The sequence below is a fragment of the Anopheles merus genome, chromosome 2R (assembly GCF_017562075.2).
Source record: "Anopheles merus strain MAF chromosome 2R, AmerM5.1, whole genome shotgun sequence".
In the NCBI taxonomy this organism is placed as follows: Eukaryota; Metazoa; Arthropoda; class Insecta; order Diptera; family Culicidae; genus Anopheles; species Anopheles merus.
Window position 1 is genome coordinate 1720113 of NC_054082.1, and position 22718 is coordinate 1742830.

Below are 22718 nucleotides of genomic sequence, written 5' to 3' on the forward strand. Positions count from 1 at the left end.
AGTTTAGTTGGATGAAAGCTCGCATGATTGATTCTGTAGTGAATCATTAAAATAAACTCTCCTTTTCGTGATTTAAAATGTATGAGTGACTAGTAAAGGAGCTTTTGGCCCTGGAACTATCCATTCAAATGAGTCTGCAGGTATCAAAGTAATGTTAATGTTTACGTACCGTTGCGTCTAGCAGAGTCTAGTTCAATATGGAAGGTAAATAAACAAACTTGCTGCATAGTATTTAATGTTACATTTCACTTTACCAGACGGTCGTTTTTTTTTCTCCTGGTAAGGCTACGGCTCGATTTTTTGTACACGAAATATTGGGATACATCCACCGTCCCAAGGCATCGCTCGGCCTTAATCCTATCATATTTTCAGCTGATCCCTGTCAAAACGGAACTCTGTTTTGCTGTTGAATCCGAGGAGGGCATAAAGGGCACACAAGGGCACCTGGGGGAAGCGACTTTACCGAGGCTTCTTTCCGCTCGGAATCCATTACTGTGGCATTAATATACCTGTCCGGACGAAACGTTGGCAAGTCGGTGTCCCAAAGTGTTGGTGTTGGTCCGGCTGGATTTGGGCCCGGGAATATTACCGGGGGAAACCCTTTTTTTAATCTTTCCAATTTATCACCCCTTTTGTTTTCCCAGCGCACGGGCAAAACGTTTTATTGAATTAGATTCAGGGGTACGTACGCAAGGATTGGTGTAAAAAATTGCCAAAAACCACCTCGGCGGTGGCCGGGCATTGTAGTCTTGTTATGGCGCGGTATGGCGTCAAAACACGAAAGGTAGTGGAAAGAAGAAGGAGGAAAGGTAGTGGAAGTTATATTTTTGATGCTTTCAGGATTTCAGGATCGAAGCAGAGCTTTATTTTTTGGGCAAAGGTTCCTGCTAAAGTGATGGTGAACAAAAATGTTGATCAATGGTGACAGCGAGAGTTGGTCGTTCGAACACTTTTACCCAATTTAGCTTACATTAGTGAGAGGGTGTCGAAAAATTGCGAAAGTTGTGCTTTTTCCTCTAAAAATAGCAATCGAGGTAGAAATTTAATAACATATTCAGCTGGCATATTCAACGGTGAAGTATTTTAGGGAAGATAATGATCGTTGTTTATTAGAAGAGTAATAAATGAAGCGCGTTTATCTGTTGTTCTGTAAGAGAAAATGCTTCCTTCTATCGATCGACGAATAGGGTTTGTTGTAAACACAATGTAGAGCAAAGCCATAACGGACCCATCTAAAACCGTATAATCCGTACCGGCAGCATTGTAAGAAGTTCTTTCGCGCACGTCAGCAAGGTAGTTGCAGAAAGTCTTACAAATAACGACGAAGTCTAGCCGTGAAGAAAGCAGAATGCACTTTCCATTCCCTGCGCACCCGCTTGGATTTATACAGGTGCAACGGAGTGATAGAGCGAGAACTAACCGATCCGACCATTGCTGGAGCGCAGCCCAGCGAAAACACATTTCGTTCCGTTGCATTTCCTTTGTTCCGGAAGCGTGCGCTGTGTTCCCGGTGCATATAATTCGTCTACACCCGTCCGGCGTGTAATTAGCAGAAACAAGACAAAGTTTCACCCGAGACTGGTCGAAAAGTTGCACACACCAAAATACAAGACCGCTGTCGACGATGACGTCTAAAAGACGACTAGTTTTTGGTAGAAGAGGTGGAACGCGTTGCGAGCTCCAGTGCACATCCCGGTCTTATATTTGGCTATGGGAGACTTTGGCTTTGGCACGCGAACAGCGTGCCCTGGCCGTTGAAACTAGAGAGCGACAAGCGAGGCGCGAATAATGAAGAATAATTAGACTTTCAGCACAGCAAACGAGTTTCGCGAGGAGCGCTATTTTAAACTAATCATAATTGAATCAATTTCAGCGAGATGCCCTACCGTGTGCGTTCCAGTTGCCAAGGGGCAAAGGGGGATCCGTCGTGTCTGTGGGCGAACCGCGTGTCTGTTGCTAATGTTGTCGCCGGCTTAGCATTGTCTGTGCCGCGGTACACTCTGCTATCGATGGATGTGCGAGATGGATGCGGTTTTTGTCCATTGTGTAGGGATAGAGATCGTTCTCGATGACACAATGCAGAACGCGATTAAATTCTCCGAAAACAGCACGTCGTCATACGCTTGTGCGTGACACACAAACACACACACACACATCTGGTTAACATTCGTTTTGTTGACAAGTCGGTGATGAGCTGGCACACGCCAGCCTACTTAGATCATTACTCCGCTGACACTGCAACGGGGTCAAGTTCAATTAGACAGAAGTATCTGTGACGAACTTTTCCCCGCTTGCTGCGCATTATGCTATTCGTGCAAGAACTGGCGACCGGGGCATACTTCCCAGAAACAAACCTCCACCGGTTGACTTTGAAGTGGGCTTAAACGGAGCTTACAAAATGGGTTCTTCTGAGTTAACTAAGGTTTAGTATACACCGCAAAAGGATCTGCAAATTGAATGTGTTCAAAGGTTCTATCAATTTAAAACCACCCGAGTACAAAACATTCCCTTCTGTCTGTCTGTGCTGTCCGTCCAGTCGACAATGCTGTCAACATGGCCAATACCCTTCAAATCGATGCAATGTGCCCGGCAATGTGTGTGTGTGTGTATTTTTTTTGCTCCGTACACATATGAATGTTTGTTTTTAATTTCGTCTCTTTTGCAACGGGCACCCGGAAAGAAGGAACCTCGGGTTACTTCTCGAAGGTACAGCCACTGGACGGTGTGTGGCTGTGCGGGTTTGCTGGAATGGAATTCAATCTCACGTCACTTTGGTCCGGAACCGGCTCGGCTCGAATCCCTTTTTGCCTAAGCCGAAGCGTGATGGTTCGATTTACATTCCATTAATCAAACCGAAAGGATCGATCGGAAGCGGTAACGATGTGTTTTCGACGTCCGTCCATCTCTTCCCAGCACCTTGACACAAGACTGACTTGGGCGGGGTGGATGTTCACTAGTGTGACTTGATGTCGTCGCGCGTACGGTCGAAATTATCGACGGTTGAACGGTGTTTTCTGGGCAAGGGAAGTGGAGTGTAGCGTACAGTGGATTATGCTGAAAAGATTCAAAATCGATTTATTTTGTTGCTTGTTAAACAGATTGTTTCAGTCGCTCGGCGTCTTTGTGAGAGTGGAATTGCGCCAAACGGTGCGGGGGAAACACGATAAGAAAAGACGCCCGTTGTTCCATCGGGTGTTTAGTGTTAGTGTTACTTGACACTTTGGCATGGCAAGATGAAAGAACGGAAGTTCGATTTTCGGTAGCCATTTCCCACCATCTCTGTTTGAGACATTTAGTGTCATTCGCGGCGCCCGGTTCTAGGGGGTTTGGGGAATTTTCTTTTTTGTTTCCTTAACGCTTCACATCAAACGAATGCACCATTCGCATCATCCACTTTTCCATCGTTGGCTTTTGCTATAGCGCCACAGTAGCAACCAGGCACCGCGCTTATGGTGATGTAAACCATTTGCATAGGGATAGCATTAGTATGTCCGCATGATGGTGGGAGAAGAAATAGGAAAACTGGGTTCAGGAAATGCTAAGCTGATAATATGGGACGGCTGTGGAAGTTGAATGTGTTGTGTTGTGCAACGGTTATGCTAACGAACTTTAAGCTGTTTACATTAGCGTGCAATCAGGTACAAGTCAGCGAAACGGACCGAGTTCCTCAGCAGTTGGTAGGAACAAGCATTAATCTTCCTAATTCTGTCTGGAGGAATTTGGATAGAAGAATTGCATTAGCATGGATTACGGGAGCTAGGAGGGTTGGTTTAAATTGTACAATATTTTTGGTGTCTTTTTTAGGCCTGTGGGTGCAGTTGATCAAACAATAGATCCGGTTTTTATTGCTGACTGTACTGCTTTATAAACAGCTAGCGTAGTCGTTTGTTGTGACGTCTTGTTCGAAACGGACAAATTGATCAATCGAAACAACAACGTTCGTCGTAGCAGACAGAGTAGGCTTAGTTTGTTTGTGTCTAAGCTGCAGATCTGTGCATGATGCACGATCATATGTTACTGGAGCACAACACGGTCATGTTGCTGTGGATGTCGATTGATGGTCAAACTACAAACCGCATGATGTTGGGAATGGGATAGTTTACTGTAGATAACCATTGAGAACACAGCCAGTTGAGTGAAAGCGACATACGAACATGAACTGGCTCAGTTCAACGATAGGTCATCGATATGTTTGGAATTTCCGTTCCGTGCTGCGCTTCCGAGTTTCAGCGGACGGAAGGGAAACTGGAGAATTATGTTCCTGTAGGTCGAGTCATCATCGAGTGGTGGTTGTTTTGAGTTTGAGCTCGGTGTCACGTTGATAGATGCAGTCGGATATAATGTAGAGGTGAATTTTGCTAACACACTCACAACTCACTGCCTGTTACTGTTGCTTCCAATAAACATTGTAATGGCTGAGTGTACAGCATTGATTGAAATATTCACGTTTCTCTTTCTCTTTCTCTCTCTCTCTATCTCATTTCAGGTATGTGGCAAGCGATCGAATCTCTGGAGGACAAATTACCATGAACATGAATCACTTTGAAGTAAAACTGTTTGCGACTGTTGGCAATAGAAAATATTCCACTTCTCTCACCCTTACTCACTGGGTGCGCACGTCTGTGTGTGTGTGGTAAAGATAGACTGGATCATGTTTCATAAAATGTATACATGATTAATTATGTTGAAATTCCTAACGAAATTGATATCAAAGTTAGCTGCCGACAGCGGATGGTGATGGGACTGCATCACGCCTTGCTCTCACGGTGTAGCATCTTCAGCGGCTTTGCAGATCGCTCTACGGCGAAAGCCCACAACAAGATCTTTTACTCCTCTCGTTAGTTTAATTGACTCCTTCGAGTGGCACGGCAAGGGCTCCACAAAACACACACTCACACATAAGCATCATTATGGGCATTAGGACGGTTACGGCAGTTACGGCTGTGTGGCAAAAGTTATTCCTTAAGCGGACGGAGGGTGGTGAGAAACTCCATTAAAAAGTTTTATTATTTGCTAACATACATACATACATACATACTTACAAACATCCATACACGATACAGGCACACATTTGCACACATAGAAACAGCAGATAGGACGCCAGGGGACGTGGACGGACGTAATTTAGAGCAAACTGGAAAAGCGTGAGCTCATCATTAGTTTCGGGTAATTTATTTATTTATCCAACTTGTGGAAGTGATTATAAAAAAAGAGATCCCCTGCGCCAGGTTACGATCGTAGCCCTCAACCTTCACTGTCTCAGCGTGACTAAGAAAGGAAAGCGTTGAACGTTTATCGAAGATTAGCCCGAGCGGGGGACTGGTGTGGCCTTGTTCGGGTTGGTTGGTAAGACACTGAAGCCATGCACTGGATTTAGAATGCCGTCCCCCAACGATAGAGGGACGATGGCCGACGGTCCGGTGTGTAACACTTGTGCGGCTGTTTGCTGGACATCTCCCTCTGTAGCGATAGTGAAACGTCAGGGATTTACAATGGGGACGATAAAGTTTAGCCAGACAAAGGCTTATTAAAAATTTACGGACACGTTTATGTCATCCTTTGACTTGGCTTTGCCTTCACGCTTGTACACCGATACAGCGGGGAGACAGGTGGTCCTGGAAAAAGGGGTTGCTCCTAGAATCGGAACGATGACGATCTGTGTCCCGGAGGACAGGAAAAACAGTAAAGCCTGCTGAGTGTTCTGCACAAACGAACTTACGGACGGGCGGGCGGATGGATCCCTTGCCCGCTGGGAATAGCCCAGGAGGCTGTGGGCTACGCCTTATCGTTTCGTATCGTCCTGCTGCTCAGCAGGATCACCCGGCAGCTCGGGTCGGGAAAGTGCGATGGACCAAGTGCCTGTGGTATTAAATTTTGTGCTTATTTGTTCTAAGCATTATTGCCCTCTCGTGTGCTCGCACACATACACACACACACTCCCCACCGTTTATTTGCGTCCACTTTCGAATGTTGATCCTTGGACGCTCGGCAACATCTTCGTTCTAGTTTTCGTAGGTCGTCCTCCCTCAGGGGTGGGACCCGTTTGCGGTCGACCCGTTTATGGTGGGTGATATTTCTGGGGAAATAAATAAAGCAGTGAGCGGGAAGGCAGGGCAGACAGGCAGGGTAGATCGGGGGTGTGTACATGGCCAACAGAGGCAAGGATTGTGCAAGCTCATTTCCTTTGAAGAGCCATCAACCCGATAATATTCCTCTTCTCGTTGAGGTCTCGCTGAATGGCATTTTTGTTGAGGTGAAACCAGAAAACCAGAAGTGCAGTACCTCGACTGGATAAAGGGAAGAGAGAGAGAGAGAGAGAGAGAGAGAGAGAGAGAGAGAGAGAGAGAGAGAGCGAGAATCGTATGGGCGAGACAACCGATAAGGAGAGGAGGGCTGGTCAGTTTCTTGCTTAGGTTTGTCTGTTGTCCAAGGGAATATGCTTCATCTCGGTGGAATAGGAAAATTGAATTGAATCCTCGGGCTCAGAATGTCGGACATTGTCCCGCAATCGTTTGAGGGAAGGTGGAAGGATTAGATAGCCGACACAAGGGGATTCCGTTGGTCCTGCAGTGAGGTGGCTAATAGAAAAAAAGGTACACAGACAACGTAAAAGTGATGCGGCATGGCCTACCTCGAGCGAATTGTTCAACAAAAACTCGATTGTCCAAACGTCAGACTCTGTCGGAGGTGTCTTAAAATGGGCGTGTGTGTGTGTGTTTATGTGAGCGAGTGGAATTGTAATGAATGGTAAACATATTATCGTGCAAATTATAATCGGTCTCGAAAGACGCTCCAAACAGTGCACCGGAGAATCACCCTGTGTTTTGACACTTGCAGCTGAAGAGCGATTAGAGTTGTTGCACAGCACAACCACAATACCAGGAAGGAGGAAGCACAGCAAATGCTCCTGTTCGTGGAATGCGGTACGAGCCCTAGATTTTGGTCAGTTGGTTTTGCTGGACCGGTAGGATGGGGCAGGTCACACACCACCGTACACACAGTGTGGTAGCTGCGTTGATGCATGCTGCAGAAGCATACATGATGTGCATGTTTGGCGTAGAATAATATACCACCTGCACCACCACCGGGTGCTCTTGCCTCAGCCCTACCCCCGAAAAGCTCGTCGTGCATATTATGACCATAATGCCAGAAGCTGTTCGTCACTCGTCTCGTCTTTTGCTTGACTGAACTTTGGCCGAAGAAGACGGCTGTAGCCCTTGCTCTGCTAGGCGCCCCGTTGCGGTAGGTCCGGTATGGGAGAATGCGCGAGGTTCACAAAAACCGGAAGTCGCTGCAGACGAGAAGATGACGTTGTTTTCGAACAAGCCAAACATGCACGCACACATACACACACTCACAGGAGTGCACACCGTAATGCCGTACAAGAATCCGTACAGCTCATGCACTTCATGCCCTTTTGCGCTCTTCCTTGGCAGACAGTGTGTTGTTGCATTTAATGTCGATGCCTGAATGCGCCCGGCCCCGAACCCGAACCGGTGTTTTATATCGCAATAATGGAAAACTATGTTGATCAAATTAAAAGATACCAACTTTTGCACTTGAAGTGCTGCCCCTCGCAAGTTGGGCCGTGCAGTGGAGAGGGGAGCCACATGTCAATAGAGCACATGTGAGTTTCCGACCAAACACACGGGCGCCAAAAGGGAGCCTCAAGAGATTCGCAAGGACGCAAGGACACAATTTTCTATGCCGTAACCAAACAAAGGCACACACACACACAAACATGTATTGTGCAACGTTTGTTCTCCGTAGCTTCGAGGTGGCTAACATCGAGCTATTGTTTTTGGTGTTCCGGTTGTCGCTTGCCAACAAAGTTAAATATGGCGGCTATCGTAGTAGGCAGTGCCCTGTTTGGAGTTGATGCTGTGGGTTCTACCGGTAGCACGGTCTGTGAAGAACAAATTTCAGTGTTTGTGAGGTTGCAGGCAGGTGGAACTCGTCAGAAGTCGTCCGACCGTATGGCGCACGGGCCTGTACACATTCGGGCCTCGTTAGTCGGTATGGCTTAGTCGGACACGATTTCAAGCACCGAGTTTGTGTGTGTGTGTGTGTGTGTGTGTGTGTGTGTGTGTGTGTGTGTGTGTGTGTGTGTGTGTGTGTGTGTGTGTGTGTGTGTGTGTGGTGTGTGTGTGTGTGTGTGTGTGTGTTTTGTAGAAATCCAAAACCAGGCATCCCGTGACAATGACAAATCGAGCAAAACTGTGACTGTGAAAACACGGCCGAATGTGTTTGATTGTACCGTGGATGGTACGGAATGAAGATATCACGAGTCACCCGCTGGGACGTTCGCCGCACCGCTTGGCCGGAGAGGTACGAGAAACCCATTAAAATCGGAGGTCCTTCTCGAGACGATGGGTACCGTGAATCGAAGAAAGTCAAAAACCTCTCGAACACGCGCCTCAAAACGTCGTTCGATGATTAATGGTCAGTTTTGGTGGTTTCCAGGCCAACCAGGAGTCATCGACAGGACCTCGGTCTCGGCCCAATTAATGGTGGTAATTGTCGGCGAAAAGTTGTCGGATCATTGCCCGGCCCATCATTGTTGTTGTTGGGGCACAGTCTGTCGCCATACCTGGATGATGGAGCCTTCCCAGCACTCCAAGATACGAATGGGTCGACTTTTAGCACAAATTGCTGTAGGTTGGTCCAATGTTTATGCTTCGATTGTTTTGCCGCATTATGCAGTCTGCAGGAAGTTACTAGAGCAGAGCTAAGGCACAACAGAAAAGTGCACTTTCATTTCGATTCAATTATATTTGTGAGATTTCACGGAAGCATGAAATATGTTTTCGTTGTTTTAAGCCTCCAGCAAATGGCGTGAGTTTTGTGCCAGTTGCGAAATGTTGTAATAAGTTTGATGATACTAACTTTTCCTGACTCTACGCTCTAGACTCAGAACGTACCACTTCTACGGGTCGGTTTGGCACGGTTGTAACTGCTTCTGTTACTGTTTTGGTGTTTGTCGGGGCGAAAAGGCTTTAAACTTGAATCCGATTCCGTTTGTCGGTTGTTGGTTTTTTCGCTGTTCCTCATACGTAGCCGGTTACTCAGCAGGATCCATCATCATTGACGGTTTGATTGCGCACGGCGAATGAAACCAGGAACTCGACTAGAAGCAGCTGGAATTGTTATGTTCAGCGTGGCGTGTGATGCGATGGCGTGTTGTGGGAGTGTTGTTGCTCAAGAGGCACTTGTAAGGTTTTTGCATTTGTACGGCAAATTGTTTCGAAAATTGTTTGCTTCGTTTGTACATGTGTTTGTATGTGTGTATGTGGTGTTGCAAACAATTGAATAAAAAATGAATCCGATTATAGCGTTTAACGGGGAGGAAAGCTGGGGGAGTTTCGGGCGAAACTCGCAGGACAAACTGCGGAAGCATCCAGAATGTGGGGAAAATGTGAAAAAGTTACGAAAATTCGGCAATGTATGCGTTTGAAGTATGGTTGGGAAAAAACCGGCCTATCAAAAGTTTAGAAAGGTTGCACGCGTGATACGTTCTGTACTTGTTTGTTATATAAAAATGTGAAAACGACTAGAAGTGACACTTTTGAATGTCATTATTTAACACAATGACAGAGAGTAATGATGCACATCAACGCCACCGATACTGTTCACGCGTGTACGGGGTTCATAATTTATGGTCAATTTTCTTACTGTCCTTTCCGCATCTTTGTAATATTTAGTGATGGGAGCCCGGCGAGACACTGTAATTCCCCTCCAGGGAATTCGGACTTGACGACAAAAACTGTCATGAGTTTCTCATTTCACCTTTGTTTTAGTTTCATCTCGATCACTACCACCACCACCGTGTACATCGCCGTGGTGCGAATGCCATGGAAATAAATTACATTTTGTCCTCTCCCCGTATGATCGGTTTGCCCGGGCGCAGTCAGCACCTTCAGGAGACCGGTTTTTCCGTTTACCATCGCCAGACAAATGACAGCAAAGGAGGGTGTAAGGAGCACGGAGAAGGAATCGATGGGGGAATGAGCGCGAACCGAACCGAATGAGAAGCAGCAGTGCAGCAAAACTGCCCGCCGAAAGGTGCCGAGGTGGAAAATGACGACAAGAAAAACTAGTCTCTCAGTCAGTGGATTTTTCCGGGGGTGTATTTTCCTCTGTTTTTTTTTTTCTCCTGATGCGCTCCCCATACTGCCACCACCACGGGAAGCTCCACCTTCTTGGTGTGGGTGTGTATTTTTTCTGGTTTATTTTGCGCTCCATCCCTGCCTTCGGATGCTGGATTTTCCGGCATGCGATGGCGTTGGGAGAGCAGCATTTTTCACTGGAAACCATACGCGAGGCCATAAGGGCAATACCGTGCAGTGCCCTAGTGCGCCTGACGCGGTAGTGACTGAAGTGACAAAGGTGGTGAACTTTTGCCGCTTCCATCTCGGAATGTCTTCGAATGCCCAGCGCTCCAGACCAGAGCAGACCAAGACCGCTCGTGGAGACTGAATCTTTCGCGTGTGTTGGGTACCATTTCTTTTTTTGCCTCTTCTCTCCGGCCTTTCGCTGGCGTTGCTGGCGTGTTTCCACTTCAACAATGTCAACTTTTTGTTGCGATCAAGCCAGTGGCCGTAGATGTCAGTTGCCAGGAGGTTCTTTTCCCTCCCACAAGATCTCAAACTTTCCACCACGGAGGCCACGGACCCGCGCCAGATCTGATGACAGTAACGGCGGCAGAGCGGGAAGAGGAACGGCTGCCATCGTAGCAGGATCCAAAATGGCGATGAAAATGACAGGAATGTCAGTACGTTTTGTCTCGGTTATTTTCATCATAGTTGTTTCTTGTTGTACCTTCTGTACCGGAAAACTTACCGGTCCCACCGCTTTCCATCTTCTTTATCGCACCCAGTGCGCGGAAGACGTACTCGAAAGTTGTACCTGTATTACAAAACTGCAAACTTCTAGGGTAGGGGGCCTCCGATGTCCTCAAGTTGTCCCCTGGGAGGTTGAATATTTACTTCCCGCATCTCACTCACAGAACACACTCACACACTTATACACCTGTAATACCATCCAAGCAGGCGGCCGTTTTTCTGTCCTTCTTTGCCGCCGCGGGAAAATGTAATCTCGTTCGATGGATGGTTGGAAGGATGATAAAATTGTATGACCTGCTGCTGAACCGTCTCCAATACCTTACCACTGCACGATAGATTCCGTTCCGATCGATCCCCGCTTGAACTGAGAGCAAGAGAGCGAGAGCAGAAAAGGGAGGGATCTGGTAGCACTTTTCATCGTATTTGTCGATTGCATCTTACGTCGCCAAGGTGCCAAGGTGCGTTACCGGAGCAAAGTTTATGATAATTTTAATTATGCACTCGAAAGACAAAAACTGCAAGCAAAGCGGGAAAGTGTGCGATACACCGAGGGTGGCGAACAGCGCTTTGCAATTACTCTGTGCAGTGCTGCCGTGCGATCGGGAAACGCTCCGTAAGTCTGCGCTGATTTATTCAACCGTAATTCTGAGGCAGAAAGTTTGCTCCTTTTTTGCCATTTGCTGCCGCTGCGGTTCCGTATTCTGACGGAAGAGTAGGAATTGTACCTTGTATTCTGTTTTTTTTTTGGTTCCGTAATTTGTTGCAAAGTTAATTGCAAAGTTAACATGCTCTGTCTGTCTCTTACTCTCTTTCTCTCTTTCGCTCGCTCAGGTTGGTTTGACTCAGTACGCGGATATGCGATTATCATAAATTTTAGTACAAACTGTTTCGAAACGCTAGCGGCAGTGCGCGTTGGATTTAAAGCAGTAGCATAATAATAATTGCACCTGGGAAAGGATGTATTAACGTGCGGTCAGGGCTTTAACTTCAGAGTTAATCTGCAATTCTTAGAGTCTCATGGGCCAAGCTCATGGGTTTTAAAAGTTCGTTTGCAGCATAATTATTACTTGAGATAAGGTAACATGCCTCTATCTTCGTCAGTTTTTCTCTACCTGTTGATGGCTTTTACTGGAATGGTTTATTTATAAACATCCGAAAGTGATCATCTTAATCTCTATCGTTGGGCCGTTCAGTTTGTCAGGTAGCAATAACGGCGGACGCCCTGCCGGTCCTTTCCCGACACTCCACATTAGCATTTGGTGCATCCAATTAAAATGTTTCGTGGCACGTCATCTTCGCACGGGCGGCATTCCGGCTTTGTTGAATGCATTGATTGGTTTGTGGTTCTGCTCGATCGTTCGTTCGTTCGTTCGTTTGGAGCACATTGGTGAAGACATCAGCAGCTTTATGCTTTCCATGCGCCATGCGATGATGCACCGTGCGTGTGTGTCGAAATCGTGCGATATAGAAAAGCGGTGCCACTTTTCGGGTCGATTTAATCTCATCTCACACTCTCCACCTCCACCATCTTCCGACATCGGATGCTGGTGCCCCTGCCTATGGGAAGTGCCGGCCTATCTCTCAGCACGTGTTTAAATGGTGAATGTTTTTATCTTTCAGTTTGCCGCTGCCGCGAAGACAGCTGGTGTGGCTGGTTGATAGGACGAAGGGGGATAGAGGGCGAGTAATAACATTAAATTAGAGCAAACTGGTGATGGATAGGAATGAGGCAATAAAAATGCATAACTACCGTGGGTAACGCTCGAATATGCATCCGAGTGGCGTGATTACCGAATCCGTTCGATCCCCAACATTGGAAGCTGCGCCGGGGCAATCAGTGAGCGAGCAATGGGAATAACAAACGCATCGGACAATCGTTTAGCATTATGCGTCGGAGTCATCATTTTCTAAAAGCACGAATGTTCAGCAGCAGCAGCAGCCCGGGCAGCAGGAAGGAAAGTGCAGTGTGGTAAGGGCAGCACGATCGTTCCCGGGGGGTTTGGCTCTTAACTCAGACAAAAGGCTGTTTAAATTTTGGCTGCCAGCTTCCGGCCAAATTATTCTCTGCGCCTGCCGGCGGACATTCTACCGTACGCTCCCCTTTCGCCTATGCTGGAGATCGAGATGCAGGCACAGTTAATTGAATTTCCACACGAAACGACGACGGACACAATTCCACCGCAGGACGGGGCTCGGACAGGGCAGTACGCAACTGTGCAGCACGAGAGTGTGATGTGTGAGTGTGTTTGCTATTCAGAGTGGCCGCGGGAACGGCGGACCTAATGGAACGAAACTCGGCGAAAGATAAAGATGGACGTCTTATCGTGATTTCCAATTAAGATTAGTATTTATTCTGTGCTGTTGCGGGCGTACTTGCCGCGAGGAGAAGATTGAGATGAGTCGTTTAGGCTCGGTCCAAGCTGCATCGTGCGAGTGTTGCAGCGTGAAGCGGGAAGAAGCAGAACGCAGACCGGAACCACATACAGTCCGAGGTGGCCACAGAGGTGTTAAGTGATAACGGAACGAAAGGCTCGGAACGGGGGGAGGCTTTTGCGGGAAAGGGGCGTACCGCCATTGATTGAATTCAATCGGTTCATTCCGCTTTGGGGTCGGCCCTAAATGAGGTTCTCCGTTACTCTGTCTCTCCGGAGCCGGTTGTTTGCGTTCCGCAGCGCCCGGGCGAACTTCCCGTGGTGCACTACGCACCGAATTAATTATATATGTTATGTTAATTGCAGCCTGAGAACAGCAATACCCCGGGGCCAGCTCTGGGCAGTTCTGGGCGGCTTTATTAAGTCCTGAGACGTTTGGGTATCGCACCAGGCCTGGAATGCCCGGCCTGGTGTCGACCGTCGTCGTACCAGCAGCCAAGAACTTAATCTCAAACAGTTCCCAAGCCTTCTGCACAGTGAACGATCCCTGGCAATGGTGTTGGTGCGTTGTCCTCTTTGTGTGAGCATATTTTTTTATGACGACACCATAAATTCAATGTTCATAAATTCACGTCATTTATGCACTGCTCGGCATAAAGGGCGTTCTTAAATGACCAGTTACCAGAAATGCGTGTGTGTGTGCGTGTGTGTAGTCTTTCGCCTCTTGTGTGCCCTGGCCCACAAGTTGAAAATAATCTCCAATCCCCCCCTTTGTGGGTAATAAACTCCGTGCAATTCCTCCGAGCCTTCGTGACGAATAGTTTATTTTCGATTCTCCAACAATGTGTTGTGTGCTAGTGTGTGCTGTGTGCGTCCATATCCGGGCGTTGTTTGCCGCACACCGTTTGGCAATGTGTTTGCGTTGGATCCGCGCCAACGGCCGGCTTGTGCCATTTAATTATGCTTTCAAATAGGTTTATGTGTGCGCTTGGTGGGCAGGCCGTGTAGGGCGTGTGCGATTTGAGTATCATTATTATCGACGGTTTAACGATTTCCCCGATCACCCAGCAGCATCGAGCGCGAGCGGAACGCGCGGAGAGGTCCTTTTTATGTGTTGAGCTAATTTTGATTTACGCTGTACTCGTTGTTGTTTCTGTGAATACGCACGAGCGGCTGGCGCTTTGTTCTCTGCATCTGGTGCGACTACGAGTGCGCACTAGATTGTGTTGGTACGTACCAACGCATTTAATTTAAAAGCAACTTAATGTATGTTCGGCGCAACACCAACCGCCATCGATGGAAATGGTAACCGAGAAGTCTTGACATGAATTAATTTAAAGTACGATAAAATTATACAAACTCCGTTCCAGGCTGGAGAACATTTTTGTAATGCAAATTCAACCACCACCTACGTTCGACGCTTCTCAAATCCGCTCTCTCTTTCCCTCGTGGAGCGCTAGCGTGCCATCAACATTTCATCACCTTTCTTTAGAATTTCCTCGGTTCGCGCCGAGCAACCATGTGGTCGTAAATTTGTACGTCTCGATGCTGCGCCTTACTTCTTGGCGAACGAAGCGAACTCTCTACCCACTTTGCCAGCAGCATCACTTCGCATTTGGATGTTGGTGGACTCATTCATGTATTTAGAGAACGCCGCGTCTGGCCGTGCTTTCCCCGAGCCCGAGACACTCGAACGATTTGGGATTTTCCTCGGAAGCGGAACGCTCATTAACACGGTCGGAGGTACGCTAGCAGGAGCACCACAGGCGGGCAAACGGTTGTCTCAACAACTTGTACGACAATACACAGACGCGACAACAGGGGACGGCGACGGGGATGTGTGTAATGGGAGATGAAAAATCGTCCCTAGCAGGTTGCCGAGGGAAACTGCCTACTGCCAGAGAACGCAACACCGGGTTAGCGCTGATTTAACTGTGGTCTCATAAATGCGCTTGTTTACTCAACGCACTCAGCAGTAGCAGCAGCAGCAGCAATAGCAATAGCAGTCGGCATTCACAGTGGACGACCACCCAGTGTGTGTGTGTAGTGGGACGGGCGCACGCAATGCATCCATGCAGGCCAGCTCCATGACCGCGGGACAACGTGGATGGACGGATCACCGTTTGTCCACGCGGTAAGCAGCGACCGTGTCTCTCGCCTGTGTGTTACGATCCGGTCGAGGTGACGCTTAACGCCAAACTTCCGCCATTGGTGAAGTGAACATTACTTAATTGCTTTTACGCAACAGCAGCAAGCGCAGGCAGGCACAATTGCCGGCATTACGCACCGCGGATGCTGTGAGTGTAGGGCCGGGCCAGCTGTTTAAAAGGGTTTCTTGTATCTTGCCATTTTTTGTAAGCTCAAGCAGCTGCGCCCTCTTTCATTCTTGATGCTCTCCGCTGGAGAGAGAGAGAGAGAGAGAGAAAGAGAAGCACGGTGGTTGGAAAATTCCACGGATAGAAAATTAGAAATTCTTTGCAAAAAGGAAAACCTCCAACCGCCAAGCTCGCTCGCTCGCACCTTCCGCGTTCACATCCGTGAGAAGCTTAACAATTGTGGGTGCTGAAGATTTCACCGTGACTATGTGACCCAGATAGAGCAATACGCGTTTTGTGCCGCGGAATGCCGTGGAGCAGCAGCAGGAGGGGCTGGTGGATGCTGATGATCGAGAGATGGCGCTCATTGTTAGCGAAAGACGTGACAAGGACTTTGGGGTTTAATTGAAAACGGTGTAAATGCGTCGTACAGGAAGGGGGAGGGGTGGAGGTAGATAGTAGGAGAATCCCTTTTCCACCGTTGTGTGTCACCTTCCACGACCCCACACCCCCCCCCCCGGGGAAGCACACCTGATTGGAATACAATAGATGATGGTAGTGAACCCTGGAGGATGGAACTGTAACGCTTACCGCAACGGGTCATGGAGGGGTTTGCTGCCGCGGCTTTTTGTGGCCAGTGCATCGTTTGGTATCGCGTGTACACCGGAGCACTCCCCATTATCTTTTAGTGCTGCGATTAGGAAGGGGGGGGGGGGAGGGGCTATATTGTTCCTGCCCGAGTGGCGCCCGAGTCATGCAGGGCTCGTTTGAGGCGAATGGGTGCTCAAGAGCTGGGGGGAAACAGTTTCATCTCGAGATTTTCCGACACACATCACCCATAGGTCCCTCCCACACTGACACACGTGATGAGCCAATCCATATAATGACTGATGATGATGATGTTGGTGATGATGTTCCGCCTTTTGCTCGATGAAAGGCAGCTCGCTGCTCGTTGGCAGTGGACGCTTGCTACGATGGACCATTTCGTTAATTCTCCGTTCGACCCGACGTAGCAGTGTCGATACAGTATTCCCGGACATGCTTTGCGCATCATTGAGCTTTACGATGCGAGACTGGCGAAACGAACTAATCTTCTTCTGCGTGCCTTGCTGCGTGTCCAGGTGATGGAAGGTATCGGAAATGTGTCAAAACGTGGTTTCCCATGTGATCTGCACTTTGGAGCACACACAGACGCATAGGAAACACCCGGCGTACGATTAATCTTCAGCCAGGTGGAAGGGGTAGCTTCATGACAGCTGCCAAGGAATGTGCAACATTCCTAAGGACACTTGGATGAAGGAGTGTCTTTCGTCGGGAAATTGCTTCCCGAAATGGATCGATCTGCTGCTGCTGATGCTGCTACTGCTGCTGGTGGGTTAGCGTGTTGTGTAGCAACCACTGAGCGTGCAGAGCAGCGTGTACCGGGCGCTCACTCAATCTTATCTCTGTGACAGTTTTTTTTTGCTGCGATGATCGTGGATGAGTAAGGATATTCACTCGGTTCTGTAGAATTAACCCAAGTGTGTACTAGTGTGGGAGCGTTTTTTTCTTCTTCTTTCAGATGAACTGAAAATTATTGGTCATCCTTAGGTGACACAACGAATTTACTGCGTACGCTTTGAGCACGGCCGTCAGTCGTATTTGATCCAATTTTCCATTTTCCAGTTCACTCAGCAACCCTCAACCCTCAGGGAATGGTGTTAGCGGGGTGTTAGGGGTGTGTGAATTTTTGGTCTTTCTTCATTCCACAAGAAAAGGACCGTTGCGGGCGGGGTGGTTGGTTTTCTTTTAGCAACCAATGACGGAGTACTTTTTCGACAGTTGAGCGAGCGTGAACTTTCCATTCTGCCACCAACACCACCCACACCCACAATGTCACCGATGAAACCGGTAAACGCTTTGGTGCGTGTGCAGCAGCAACACCGACGGGGAAAGATTGATTAGTGAGAAAGTAGTAGAAGTAGTAGTGTTTGTGTGCTGCTTGCGAGACGCGCTCGACTGGTGGGGGCGGAGGTGGAAATTTTATTTAATTAATAAAGTTTTTCCACTACGAAAGCGCGTGAAGCACAAATTAATTTGAAATTGAACCACCCCGCGGGAGCATCCGTTCCGGTTCGGCGGGGCGTCAGTCTACGACGATATCGATCGACCGGCAATCCGGCGAAAGCGATCCGGCAAAAGTCGGAACGGAAGACGGCGATAACGATTCTTAAGGGTTTCTTATCAATTACACGTTCAAGAATAGTAATTTCACCTCAACAAGCAGCCTAGGCCCCGCAGCAGCGGCTGGAACGAGCTAAATGGGTAGAGATGCTGCGAGTGAACGTTTTCTCTTAACCATTGTGCGTACTCTCTCTTTCTCTCTCATCGAAGGGCAATTACCAACGACGCCATCGAGCGGTCGTCTTGTTGAGCAATTCACTTCCACCCCTCGGGGGGTGGATGGAGATGGAATGGAACGCTCTAGCAGTACAATTCATTTTAAAAATATAAAGTAAGAAAATAATACGAACCGAAGTAATTCCGTGCACCTCGAACGTTTTCACCGCTGAGATGCTGAGATCGGAAAGTACTGATTATTTGTTTTGTCATTTTCTTGTTCCCTTTGGAGATGGAGAGCGTAAACGGGGAGTAGTGCGGTGGGAGTAATGCGTGGCATGGACATGGTTCGGAATATTATCATAATTGCTGTCAATTAGGGATGAAAACGGTATCGACACGAACACGAACCTTTCTAGTGGCCGTGGTAGCTGCCCCGGTGTGTGTGCCAGTGTGTCGAGTACATAATTTGAGTGTCTTTCCGCTCTTGACTCTTGAGTGTGCCGCACGAAGTGGTGGTGAATGGTTGCGACCGGAGGCGATTAAGTAGATATTGAAATTTTAATTGCTGGCTTTTTGCGTTGCCAATGATGATGATGATGGTGATGACGACGAGTGGTAGTGCTCGGGTGATGGGTGATGGGATGGAGCAGAGGGATCTTGCGGTACTTGATTAAGAAGCACACATCATATTTACGTTGGCCATGGGTGTGCGTGCGTGTGATCGAAATGAGATCAAGCTACCGCGCGAGTTGACATCGATTATGTAAATTCAACATGATCGCGACATTTAAGGGCCAGGTTGTTGTCGGTATTCAATTATGCAGCCCGCCCGATTACAGACTCACTGTTGAGCGCTTTTCTTTTACTAGCAGCCTGCACATGAGTGTAAGGAGCAAACAGATAAACAGCAGTAAATTTCTGTTTTACTCACTCGAAATGGGACCGATAAACAGTCTGACACAGAAAACCCAAAACAGCAAAGCAAGCCAATGGGGGGGGGGGGGGGGGTGGGAGACGGGTAAACTTGTTATCGTTTCTGGTGCAATGTGGCTGCTCATAAAACACGACACAATAAACTTTTGATTACACACATTAAATTAGTGCTGCGCGCATCTACAACCATACCCTTGTCTGGTGCGACTACGGACGAGTGTCGAAGGCAGGATCTCTCTCGATCTCTCTGTCTCTCTCTTACTCTCTCGCCGATCACTCTTGGTCGAAGCACCCCGAAGGAAGGAAAATAATAATTTTCCAATGCAGCACACAGTGTGTACCGATAATATAAATACAGCACCTCGCATCACAGACCACTGGCGCACTCGTGAGGAACAACCCAGAACGGCTATAAAATCTGCCAACACATGTCATCTGTGGAGAATGCGGCACCGTGCACCCCGGATCGTGTACGAGCGCGGCCGGGTAACATAAATCAAATTGTTTGGAAGTTTAGTGGAAGCGATCGCTTCTTAATTCGTTACATGCTTCAAGATGGGCGAGCAAAACGACGATGGCTGCAGCACCCGTGTGGTGCATGTGTGTGTGTGTTTTCTTCGTGACTTTCGGGGCCGTACCGGTAACGGGTTGCATCGAAAACCTTCGACGACCGAAGCTGTATCATGTCCTGTGGCCGCTGCTGCTTCTCTCGCTACGTGGGAAGAGCAAAATTTGTTCAGAATTTATTTGCACACTCGAGCTCGGAGAGGGGAGATGGCTATGGCTGGTAGCGAGCGCACCATTCCCGTTCGTCCGTAAGTGTCCCGTGGAAACCCATCGTCCTATCAGGTGGACCTGACCCGACTATGGGGCGTCGCAAGTCTGTGTAGAGCGCTCGTTTACGCAGCTGCTTCAGTCAGGATGTCAGCTGGCAGTACTAGCGCATTATGCACCAAAAACTGCACGCTTTGCTACTACGGTCCGGTGCCGATTTGGTGCATCCACGGGATATATACTGCAAAGGCAAACGGAGAGCAAGTGTCGTTGCTGCTGCTGCTGCTGATGATGTTGTTGGACATAGTTTATGCTTCTGAATACATCATTCTCACGGTCGTGCGAAGGAGAGCGCATCGCGGGCGGGGTGGTTCAAACAATATGGTTCGATGTTCAGTATCAACGATGCAGGAAACATTGTTCAGCCTGTTCAGCTTCGGATGCCGGAGAGAGCGTAGCGGGAGAACGGGAGTACAAAATACGATTAAGTACCTTTGTGGGAGCTCCTCTACAACACATGCAGCGTGTAGTCACTGTCAACGGACCTTGCACGTTGCAGAGCGTATTGGTGAGCGAGGAAGCGAGGATGTAATCGGAAATGTTTAACGTATTTTTCTGAATGCTCCATCATTGTTCTACGAAGAAGTGCAGCAAAATTGCACATCATTTTGTCAGCCTCCCGCCACATTCGGCACCGCGATAAACCACCGAAAAAGGGGAATAAAGTCGATCAATTTAAAAGCTTTTAAGAACTGTGCTGGTAACTGTACCTCAGTGGGGTGTGTGTGTATTTCTCGGAAATAAATGCAATCAACTACCTCGTGCAACATCCAAGTAGGTGAATCAAACACACACACACACACGCAACACTTTCTTACAACGACCCCTTTCGCGGGGATAAAGGTCACAGCAACGTGTACACACCACGGGTTGCTAGGAAACGGAACGGTGCATGCTTTTCAATTTAATTTCCATCCACCGCGAAAGGGGCATAGTCACGCACCGGGGCAAAAATCTGGCAAAACGGCGTGCGTTAGGTCAGTGTTGCTGTAGATGGCCTTCAGAAAGATGGCGTTCGAACGACCTCAAAAAAAGCTCTCATGCGTGCTCCAGGTTTCGCGTGCCATCCATCACATTTTGCATTTTCCATTTGGTCGGTGGTGGCGTGGCAGTGGCTGGCGGTGTCCAATTCTCCAATGGATTACGACTTCCCGACCCTCGGCTCAGCCCAGAGGGGTTGGCTATGTTGGCCATCAATCATCGATGGATGCGATCGATGTGTAGCGTGGGAATGTCGGGATGAAGCCTTAGACCGGTCGTTCTATTTTGGGTTTCAACGTTTCCAGCTCAAAATGTTTGATGGTTGTTTCGTGCCAGAGGTTTCAAATTTAGCCCAATAATAGATGATTCTATACAGGGCCACACACACACACAAATTCTTCCGAAACATACTTTGTAACGCACAATGGCATAACGCAAATGATGCTTCACCATTTCGCTGCTCCTACATAGGAATGCAGTTCTGAGTCGCGGGAATGCATACTGCCGCTACCGTTTAACACACACACACACACACACACACACACACACACACACACACACACACACACACACACACTGCCGCCGCTTGGTTGGTGGCCTTATTTAGAAAACATTGCGGATGATGCTTCACGATTTTCCCTCCCCATGACGGCTGGTGGGCGTATTGTGCGTGGGGAATTTGGGGAATGTTCCTTCGCCGCTCATCAGAAGGTTCACCGCCCCATCGCGCATGCATGACGCCACCGGCAGAAATTATGTGCGATGGAATGTGCAAAATTTCACTTCACTTGGTCTGACTTATTGCCTGCGGTTCCCCGGGGGGGTAGTAAGGAGTTTTTATTTGTTTGTGTAGTTTGGCAAACGATTGACAAGTGTAGCGAACGAGGGTTTAAAGTAAACAGAAACGTGATCGTACGCGGGGCACGGGTACGAACGGGCATTCACTATTTGGAATGTAAGAGAAAATTCGGAATGTCCTCTGTATTAACAGGCCTGGTAGGTGGTGGCATTGGAAACGCCATCGCAGTGCATAATTGGCTCCGGGCCGTGCGTGTGTGTGGAGGACAAACCACCGAAACCAGCAAAGCCAACAGCCGTTACCACCGTAACCCAACAACGTATCTGCTGCGTATGCCGTACAAAACGGGCTTGATAACCACCTGATTAAAATCATCATTACAGAATTACCATGCCCATGATTGTTACGCATTTCATTAATTTTCGGTTCTGGCGGGCGATGCCAGCGAGTGAGTTAAATCGTGGGAAGGGGGGGTAAGGGAAATGCTGGGTACGTAATATTGCAATAATTTAGTAGAATTTATTGGATCGACACTCTCACACTCGGACGCGTGCGAGTGAAGTGGTATCGATCGTGGGGGTGGGACGTTGGGGTCAAATATTACTCAACCAATAGCCGTGCTTAATGAGGCGATTCATTAGCACCTATAAAGCATCTGCCGACCGTGGAAATGCATCCACATCTCTTGGTGTGTGTAAGCAAACAAAGCAATCGAGTGAGTGGTGGTTCCCTCTGGTTCGCTAGTCGCGTTTACGGTTGGTGCGTTTTGGTCCAATTAAACCATCGATTTTAACACCCGGAAATGCAGGTGTGTGTGTGTGTGTGACTGCTCCTTCACAGCGCTCCCCATTTCCCCGGGTGATTAGGTACCAATCGGGGCAAACTCTGTTATCCTATAATTGGTAACGCTACCCCTGTTCCCCCATTTGCCATGAGCACAGACTAGGATCAAAGTTTAAAATTAGTTAAATACAAATTGTTTACCTTTGCCGATGTCGGGGTGTGTGCAACGGGCCGTTTGAAATTCGGAATTTCCGACGAAATGAGTCACTATACTGCTGATCGCGTGACTGGCCGTCGAACGAACGGTCGGCTGGTCGGCACCAACGATCAACAGCGGTTCCTATCGCACATGTTTATCAGTGTCATTTACCACGAACCCAAATTACCGGTACCAATTTCAAACGGTGCCCCGTGCAATAGAGGTTTGTGTGTGTGTGTGTGGGTGTGCTTTTTTTTGTCTTCTAATGGCCCCAATGCCGCACCGAGTGCGAGGGTGCAGAAACCTCCGGAAGTTCCCTGGAGATTCGGATGCTAAGTG

The 22718-nt window shown here is 48.2% G+C and overlaps 1 protein-coding gene across 4 annotated transcripts in view; it reads left to right on the forward strand.

Annotated features, from left to right (window-relative positions):
- The window catches only part of LOC121588578, a 74053-nt gene that overhangs the window by 30032 nt on the left and 21303 nt on the right, over window positions 1–22718 (forward strand). The window lies entirely within an intron of this gene.